Here is a 10,703-nt window from a genome sequence, read left to right on the forward strand (position 1 = left end):
GAATTGGCACCAGATTTTCGAGAAGTTGAAGCTGATTGAACAGGGCAAGGTTTCTCAAAATGGAAAGTGGAATGCAATATGCATTCCACTTTTGCCAATTATCATCGGCAAAACTATGGATAGGATTTCCAGTTAATGGAAGAAGGTCGTTAATGTACAAGAGGAAAAGAGAGGGGGGAAAGAACTGAACCTTGGGGGACACCGGCATTAGTGCAGAAGTTAGAAGACAGAGAGCCATCTACCGTCACCCATAGTGAGTGATCAGAGAGAAAACTGGCTAACCAATTACAAAAAACAGTTGGCAAACCATAAGATGAAAGCTTGTTTAGAAGACCTTTATGCCAAACATGATCGAAAGCCTTTCAGATGTAAAGCGCAATTGCTTGTTTCACTTAACTTTTCCATTGAATTAGTCCATAAATGGGTAACATAAGCCAGAATATCACCAGTGGATCGACACTAACGGAATCCATACTGGGGATCGTTGATCAGACGGAAGGTTTCTAGGTAGTTTAAGAGTTGGCGGTTAATTGATTTCTCCATTACTTTAGAAAGAGCAGAAGTAATTGCAATCGGACGATAACTAGATGGGAGGGATTTGTCACCATTTTTAGGAACTGACTAGATATGAGCAAATTTCCAAGCAGAAGAAAATACCCCTTTGGAATAAGTAAGTGAAAAAAGGCGGCAAAGAACAGGAGTAAGTTCAGGAACACAGGTTTTGAGAACAAGTGGAGAAATACCACCAGGACCTGGAGCTTTCTGAGCATCAATATGGTCAAAATCCTTCTGACATCCTTTTGACGGAAGACCACAGGAGGCATTGAATGGAGCGTGTTGGGAATGTTAGGAGGTGTTTTACCAAGATCATTAATATATGAGTTGAAAGAAAAATGGGATGCTAGCAGTTCATCTTTATCCTTGGCTGAAGTGACAACAGAACCATCTGGGTTTGAGAGAGGTTGGAGCAGAGATGGGCGAAAGTTGTGGCCAATAGCTTTGGCAAGAGACCAGAATGCCCGGCTACCATTAGGGCAAGAAGCAAGTTTTCTACTCTTAGCCTATTCAAAATCTACTTTGGACTGATTAATAACTGCTTTACAATTGTTGCGAGCTTTGGTGTAGGCTGAAAATGAAACTGAAGAATTGGAAACAAGCCAATTACGATATGCAACATTCTTCTCTTGAACAGCCTTAGCACATTTATTGGAAAACCAAGGTTTAGATGAAGGACGAGATTTTAAAGTGGCATGTGGAATAAAGGATTCCATTCCTACAAGAATAATTTCACTGACACGATCTGAGCAAACGTTGACATCAGAAGTTTAGAAACAGTAATCCGACCAAGGAAAAGAAGAAAAGAAATCTCGCAGGTCATCCCATTTTGCCTTCTTGTAATGCCAAACAATACGAGGTTGAGAACAGTCATGAGATAAAGACTCCATTGGAGAAGAGACAATCGCCAAGTTGTGATCTCAAGAGATCTGAAGTGGCTAAAGGATCACTCACTTCCGCAGTGTACTTAGAGGGGTTGTTTGTGAGAAAAAGATCAAGCGTGTTGGCTGTATAGTTGGGATTGTCCGGTATTCTTGTAGGTAAATGAGCAAATGTAAAGTCAAATCTGTCAAATGTCAAATCTGTGTAAGGTCATTAGTAATTTCAAAAGACTCAGAATCTCAACCAGCTGGATCGTTGTGACAAAAAAATAGAAGCCAACTGGAGTTGTGAACATTAAAATCAGCAAGGAAAATTACCTCACTGATAGGAAAGTTGGAATGGAGAAAGTCAAGTTGCAGAGAGAAAAAGTCAAAGAGTTCCAAGTGATTAATGGAGTTAGGAGAACGGTAGAGACAACAGATGAATTTGACAGAATGAGGTAAAGAGATTTTAAGTCAGAGAAGATCGAAAAGAGGAGATTTCAAATTACTAAGTCTCATACAGGGAATATCGGAACAAACATATGCCGAAGTACCATCTTTCAGGCGAAAGGAATCGTACAGCGAATAATTTGGCAACTGAGATGAGCAGTAGTTGAATCAACCGATAACTGGGATTCTGTCAGAAAAAGTACATGGGGTTTGGCAGAATGCAAGTGGAAATGGACATCGTTGAGGTTAGAACGGGGACCACGTATATTTGTGAAATTAATTAGGAAGTGTTTGGGAGGTTTAGATCTTTTCGGAGATAAGCTTGCTCTATTAGTTTGACAATTCATGGTGAATTCAACAGTAAGAAAAAGTTGGGGAGACATGCTTAAAATTTTTGGATATGGCTTACTACATATTGTAAGGATATGCCCAGATTCTTGACAGATTCTTGACATAACGTGGCTTCGACAATACCCCCCCCCCGCATACACACTACACGAACTCCCTCCAGTCACTATCTGGCAGAGTAGAGGTAGCAAGATCCGGAAGCCTCCTGGAGGGTTACCGGTATACTAACTAGCGGCCGGTCTGCGAACACCGTTTTAGAGCTGTATCCTCGAAATGTAAGGAAGATTGGATCTCGCCATCATATCCATCATAACCTCAAACGTCATCAGTCATACTGCATGATGGAAGAGATGGGGAAGGAACTTATCTCTGGAGACTACACATGGGTTCCTCCGCTTCAAGCCTCCAATAAGCAAAGTGGTGGTATTGCACTGGTTGATGAGAGACATCTACCACATAATATTGCCTGGTAACAAAGAGGGTGTGGGCACCACACTTCGACCCCTGCTTACGTTGGTTCACGCCTGGGTGGTCACTCACAGTGTGCTTGTGCATGGGGGTTATACCCAGGATTACTAACAGTCCCACCATCATGAAGGTGCAAGCAGAGGACTTGGCTGTCACAGACCATTCGGACTTCGCCGAAATTGGATCCACTTGACTTGAGTGTTACCCGAATTTCGGTTCCATCAGCATTTTAGACTCTCAGGTAACAAGTAAAGCTTGTCTTGCATATCTGAGAGAATCTCTGTGACAACCTCAAGGACCATACAATAACGATGAAAGTGTAGTGCAATTTCCATTATAAAAATGACCTTTTAGAGAGATAAATAGCTTAGTAATATAACGAAATTTTCAACTTCCAAGGACTTGGAACGAATTACAAAAAAAAAAAAAAAAAAAAAAACCAGGGTTATTGGGTTCACATTACAATATTTTCATGATATCTGAATTTATTCCTACAGGATGCAGAATACGTTTGCACCAGCCGGCAAATACTTTACGTAAGTTTTTAACGTAAAGTCGAACTACGTAAGTCGAATATTACGTAAGTCGGGGAGTTCAGGTATTTTGTAATGATGCACCCAATGAAATCACGATGGAGAGTTAGCATGATCACCTGCGTTTTAACGTATACAAACTTGACTGTTTTGGTAGGATGCTCCAGACCAACACAATTGTTACTACAAACAAAAAAATATTTTATTGCTTGTCTGGCATATCTGACACAATGTCTGCGACAACCTCAAGGACCCGTTTAAATATAATTAGAAATAAATTATTTAATTATAGGATGGCAGGTCATGAGGGTGGTTTCTCATGAACAATCCTACTTCATTTATTAGGAAATAATAAAATGTTAAATAAAATTATAATAAAACAACGTCATTGTTTCTTTTAAATAATAATCCATGACTATAACAAACCAGGGATTATGTTATCAAGGAAGTGTACCACTGTATCAGGTACAGCTAGAACTTTATAGCATTTGGATATATATATATAGTATAAAAATAATGCACGAATATACATCAAAAAATAACGAATCCTTAAATCTGGGTGCATCATTAGTACAATTAATTTTAATTTAGATAGAAAAACAACTGTAACAGATGCTTGGAGAAGAACCGGAGAGGAAGAGCAATTTAAAAATAAAGAAACGAAATAATTGTTTCATTTCGAGGGTTTAGTGTCAAACAACGTTAACTACAAAGTTTGTTTTGAGACTACTTTAGTTTTACTTCATGTAAATAATAATGCATATCGTGTCATAAAACTGTATCTCTCTAATACTTAATAAGTTAGCTTAGGGCTTAGGCTACAAGCACATTTCCAGTAAACCACGAAAATGTCAAATGACTTTTTTTTGGTTAATTACAAAAACGTTTACTACAGAATGATTTTGTAGTTAACGTTGTTTGACACTAAATCTTCGAATTATGCCTGTTAATTGCGTGTGTTTCGTAGTTGATTTTAATGTTCACTGGACGAAAAGCCAGAATTTCCGTGAGAAGAAAAAACTTAAAAAAAAAAAAAAAAAACGCGCTACTCTACTCTGATACCAACTAACTCAGCAACGTTGTCAAAGGGCGAATAAAAGTTTTGTAAAAGTTGAAATTGAAAGGGCTCTAATCCGGGCCTTTTCTAGCCAGTGTGGGGAGGATGGTGATTATAACTACTCGCAGAACTCGAGGTCTAATCAGAATGTTAGAAGATGACATTCTGATTACACCTCGTTATATCTATGAAAGAAAATCTTAGTGAAATTCGAAAAACATTTCTAAACTGCAAGAGCAAAAGGAGTTTATCTGACTCTTAAAAAACGTTTAAGAGTACTTGATTTGTAAAGGCAGTAAATTGAAAGTGTTTTAGGGCTTTATGCTCCGCCGTGAAATGGCGAATGGGATACTTTTGAAACGATTATTTTCGTTTCTTATATCACTAGTGTATAGTGTGTTTAGGGTCTAATGGCACCAGGGGGTTACCCCATCTCCGCATAGCATACATTGTGGTGTGATACAGAACACTGTAGAGGCCCGAGATTTAAAAGTGTATGGATATTATTGTGTTGTGTACCGGTGTTCATCTGACCTTTTAGCCGTTGGACCCCTGGGATTTTTTTTTTTTTTTTTGTAGTTTTGCTTTGTTTGCTGGCATCAGTAGAATTTACTGAAGCGGGATTGTTCCCTGCAGGCTGGTTAAAGAGAGGTGTTTTATTTGGGGGGCGGGAGAGGGTAATAAACTTTTTATTTATTTATTTTTTTTTTTGGCTCCTAGGTTAGGGCAGTCTAGAAGCGGGAGACGCTGGCACCCATCAGACTTTCACTACTGCTTGTGGGTGTGGGATTTTTGTGTTATTTACACAGACAGTATCGAAGACCCACGTGCTGGGGACGGACACCGGGATGCGGTTGCCCGTGTGGTGCCTGCTCCCTGGTGGATAAGTGGTCTGCCTACTATTTTATATATTTTTTTTTATTATTATTTTTTTTTTTTGTTTGATGTTCCACTTGGTTACATGAATGTAGGTGGAGATGGACATCAGTCTGGGCGCCACCAGATACAGTTATACATAAACTAAACTACCGCACCAAACTTTTTATAATTTTATACTTTAATGCCAAATCTAATCTTTGGAAATCTAACCGTACTGATTACTAGCGTTCACTAATAGAAGGCTATCTCCTTTCAGATAAATACAGTTTTCAAGACACCAGGTTTACTCTATACTTCTGGCTCTCTAATGGCGAATCAAATATAGACGTCACTGTTACTTCCTGTACTGTTTCTTCAACTATTAATGACAGTATTTGGTCAAGCGATTATCTTTTTTGTGACTTGCTCTGAGACTGCGCGGTAGCACAGTGGTATCGTCGCTGTCCTGCCCACACAGGGTGGAAAAGGTCCGGGTTCGAATCCTGTCGATGACGCGAGGAATTTAAATGGGCTTTTTTCATTCCGTGGCTGAGTTAATCAGTCTCAGGCGTAGATAGCAAAACAGGCAAATCGACCAGAGAACACACGCAATTTACAGACACAAATACTGAATTACGGGTGACCCTAATATAATAATTTGAAATTTGTGACTTACTCCGCTCAAATATATAATCCTTCATTACAGGAACTTAGGAAATTTTCTTTTGAGACACAAATTCAACGTCATCGGTTTGATGACGATGAACACTGATTTTCAAATTGAAACCATTCGTCCATAGATTCACAGCCGATGAATTAACTTCCCATGTTAATGATGCTCTCTGCCGTGCCTGCGACAAAGCAGCCAAAAACGAAATTCAGTCATCTCATTCACTCCTCCGCGGGATCGATTACCAGGCGTAATTACCAACGACATTTCCGAAGTTTGCCGCCTCCTGATGTCGAAAGGCTAAAAGCGGAATATCAGATATTCAAAACACAATATGTTGAGACCCATCACTTGTAAAATTAAATCGTGGCAGAACTTGGTTACATCTACCGGGGCTTCTTTATTGTCTCACCGGAACACGTTCCATTCTCTTGCTGTTAAGTGTTTACAGTATTGAAAACTGGAAGAACACCATTCACACCAGTTTGGATACTCCACTTCCTTCTGATCATCCAAATGTCAACAAATAAGACTGACCAATCACTCCTATAGTTATACACTAGTGTGCAAAACTTAAGAACCAGTCAGGTTTTCGCCTGTAGCTTCTCATAGGAACGGCCCTGGATATGGATTTTTTTTTTTTTTTTTTTGGTAGTTGTTGGCGCATAGGCTTCTGTGGCCATAATGCACCTCCCAAGGTTTTTGCAGTACTTTGATCCAAGCCCGAGGCGGGAATCGAACCCGCGACCTTTGGGTTGCCAGGCAGGCACTTTACCTACCCGGCTGGCCCGGTCGGCCCTGGATATGGAAAAGGTATACCAAAGTAACCTCGTGAGGTACAGAAATGATGAAGGAAACAACAACGGAAACAAAACGGTACAGAGAGACTTTATTCAAAAATGGCAACATAACATTGGCTGCCATGATGCAGATGCATCACTGCCAAAAATGGAACAAAGGGAAGAGGTAGTCCTCAGTAGGAATTATGGCCACCCCTAATGTCGATGCAGGCTTTGCACTGCCTGTCCATACTTAGAACAATGTTGTTGATAGGTTCTTGAGGTAACATCGTCCATTCCTCTGTTAGCGCCATCTTCAGGTAGTGAAGATGGCGCTGACAGAGGAATGGACGTGGACATTTTCTAGTGGGTGTGGACGTGCCGCTAGGTGTCTCCCTAGAGCGCCCCATATGTGTTCGGTGGGATTTAGATCGGCGGAAACTGGCAGGCCAATCCATACGAACAATGTCCTCACTTTCCAAAAGCATATAAACAGCTGCAGTGCGATGGGGTATGGCGTTATCATCCATAAACAAGAACTCGGGGCCAATGGCACCTCGTAACAGACACACATGGGGAAGGATTACCACAATAATCCTTCCCCATATCTTGCAGATACTGGAAGGCAGTACTTTCCACAGTACCGCCTTCCAGTATCTGCAGTTGTGTACATCCATCCAAGATAACGCCTCCCCAGACGAGAACACCTCTATGGCCACATCGATCCCTTTCAGTGATGTTTGTGGGATGATACCGTGTGCCAACGTCCAGAATCGCTGCCAAGACTGAATCTACTCTCATCATACCTTAAGTAAAGATTTTGTGGTTGTAACCTTTAGAAATAGTGTTGGTTCTTAAATTTTGCACACCAGTATATTTGTTACGTGGATTGACATCGCAAACTGTTTATAGATTACAGTGGCGGCTATATGAGTTTATATCCCACGAAGTATGAGATATCAGCTAGTTTTGTTATTATCCTGGTATTTTCATTTATTTCTCAGGTTTACTGGGTTTGCACTTCATAGTGGTGTGTTGGCATATTTCTGTGATCAGCACCCGAATGCACAAACACTACATTACTACATTAATTTCTGGCCATTTTGCAGAGTTTTGTATCGCGACGGAGTTGAAGTAACTTTTAGGAGCCGCCCTACATCAGACACAATACACAAAGTAGCGGTCATAGGAGAACCAAGAAGATGTCGCCGGCGATCGAAAACTTGGCAATAGTCCTGATAAAGTTTTCAGTGATAGAGGACTTGCTCCTAATCCTCGGTATGTCTAGAAATACAAAGTGAGGAGTGTGAAAGATTAAACATATCCAGTTTTGCCTTAAGAGAGTCGGGACCAGTCAGAAGGTAGAGAGTATATAAGCTTGGATGAAACCATTCACGAATTGTGAAAGATACCTGTGGAAAAAATGTAATGTTTATGGATATAACAAGTAAGCGAAGCTGGAGCCCATGCCGGATGTGATAACATATTCCTCTATATAACAAAATGAGCTCAAGCGTGGGGGGGGTATCCATTTAGAACCTGCAAGGTAGTAGTAGATACAGTCCTGAAGGTCTGGCTCATTGCGAGAAGTATAACTCGCTGTTAATCCCTAGTCCAGAATCGCTGCCAAGAATCGCTACATTGTTACAATTGTTTGGTGGTTGTTGTAGGGTTTTAGAAGCAAGGTCATATTTAGGCTACGGTCCTGCATATTAGCTGTAAATTGGGTGTGTTCTGAGGTTGATTTTCTGTTTGCTGGAAGAAAAACCCAAGTTTTCGGAGGAAAACTAGACCACCCTCGCCTGAGACCGACTAACTCAGCCACTTGGTGAAAAGGTCCAAAGTCCATAAAAATTCCTCACGTCATCGACAGAACTCTAAAGTAGGTCTTTTCCACCCGGTGGTGTGGGGAGCACGGCAATTCTACCAAGTGGGCAAGATTGTTTGGGGAGACGGAATGTATAACCCTCGACTTTCACGAAAAAGATAGTTAAGATGTTTTTTTAAGTCATTTTAGAGACAAAGGGATGTTGCTGTTCTTGCAGTGTTTTATGTACATCAGCGACTGTGACAATTTTGCGCCATATAAACAGTGCACGCCGTTTATTGTGATCATGAATAATGTTATCATTCAAGTTATTACTTTTATGAAATCCCGGTCAGATGTATACTAATACATAAAACAGAAGTGCTTATTGTGATCAGCGTTTCGGTTTGTCATTGTCGCTTTATTTCAGTTTACCCAAGTTCGGTAGAATTGTTTATCTAACATCCAGATTTTTTCTTGAACTCCTACTTGTTGCATGTCTAGTTACTGCTGTTATTTCGTACAGTTCATATGGTTGTCAATGTCATTACTGGGTGGAAGAAGGTACTGTATCTGCACTCCTACCAATCTGACTGTTCTATAGTAGATCATTAACTCGTTTTCTAATCCTCTTTATTTGTTTAAATTTAATGATTGTATGGATTTCTAGCAACGTTATGATAGCTTCTTTATTGATGACTTTCTCGAAAAAATAGCGAACAATGAAATTTAAGTATTTTTTGTTTGATTTTAATTTTTTCTGTCTACATCTCTACTTTGCATCAACGAACAGCACTGAATATGTACATTCTTGTTTCATCAGTTAAGTCGTGTCCTGAAGATCACAATAACGGCATCTATTGAATTATGGATGTAAATTGTATATGTTCTGTGGTTGATTTACCTGTTTGCTTCTCTAATTTCTTCCGTCACAGTTATCTTAAAACTTTCGACCTTGTTGAATCATCACTTTGTACTTGCGGCTCCTCGGCAGACTCAGGGCACATTCTATATCATTGCTATCACAGTTCCTAAGTTTAGGATGGAACTTATTTGCCCACTAACTGAAGTGGATTTTCAGAGAAAATTTCCAGTTTCTGTAGGAATTTACTCTTGAGTTGCCTTCCTGCTCAACTAAGGGATACTTCTCTTATTGAAGGCGCTTGGGGGCTTATTTTCATTTTTGCTGGCCCTTTCGTGGAGTGGGATCATCCTAATATCGAGGCACGATTACATATACATTTGGTTTTGGGGTTCTAGCAGTCAGATATAGCTCGTTTCCTATGATCATATTCCCATGGTAGAACAGGGCTCACTTCTGTCCATGTTACAAGGTTGTGTGATATGGTAGTGCACGGCCGAGTTGAAGGTTGAAGAGTTATCCTACTTAAGACTCAACAAACGTCAGTATCGCTCTCTCCCCCTCGATTTAAATGTCATTGGAAATAATGAAATAGCTTACCGAATCTGTTTTCGCGTGGCATACCTATCTCAAAAGCACGCAGAAAATTACTCCACTTACGATGGATCATTCGATGACAGTTTCCATTTATGAATTAAGGGAATGTTGACCTTTTACGAAAACATGCTGTTTTTTTCCCCAGGACACATGCAACCGAACAGTCAATTTTATCTGACTATAATTGCAGTGCAAAGTGCTCCAAAATCGCTTTACCGGACCCAGGGCCGTGCAGTAGATTTTCTCAGTATGATGCAAGTCTTCGAAATGCCGCCCCCTTACGGTGCCGCCGCCTCTCTGTATCATATCACGGTACGGCCCTGACCGTACCATGCAAAGAAATAAAGCCAAGTGAAATTAAAATTTTGGTTTCAAGAACTTATCACAGCGATGGGCTAGGGGTTCACAGAGTGAATCTGTGTTGAATGCCGAAACCATTATAGATATAATCCAAGAGCCTAAAGAAGAAGTTACTGTTAGTAACTCAGTTATCAGCGATATGGAGATAATGTTGCCCTCATTGCAATATCAGAGGAAAAGTCACAAATACTCTTAAAGTTGTAACAGCCAGAGAACAGGTAGGTTTAACAAAAAGACCTCACCTAGAAGCAAAATACGCTGCAGCAACTTCCCATGCACATGTTTAAATATCCAGGGAAGATCGCCAGAAATAATGACCAGAATCGCTATAGCCAAGGAGGTATCTAAGAGTTTCCTCTCCGAAAGGAGACTGGATTTCCAGAAAAGAAATCCAGTGGTCAAATACTACACCTGAAGCACCCTAATACGGATGCCAGACTTGGGTCATGCGGAAACTGGAAGCCTTAGCGATGTGGACGTTCAGAAGAATGCTCAA

Source organism: Mastigoproctus giganteus, chromosome 6, assembly GCF_048544385.1.
Source record: "Mastigoproctus giganteus isolate SK-2022 chromosome 6, ASM4854438v1, whole genome shotgun sequence".
In the NCBI taxonomy this organism is placed as follows: Eukaryota; Metazoa; Arthropoda; class Arachnida; order Uropygi; family Thelyphonidae; genus Mastigoproctus; species Mastigoproctus giganteus.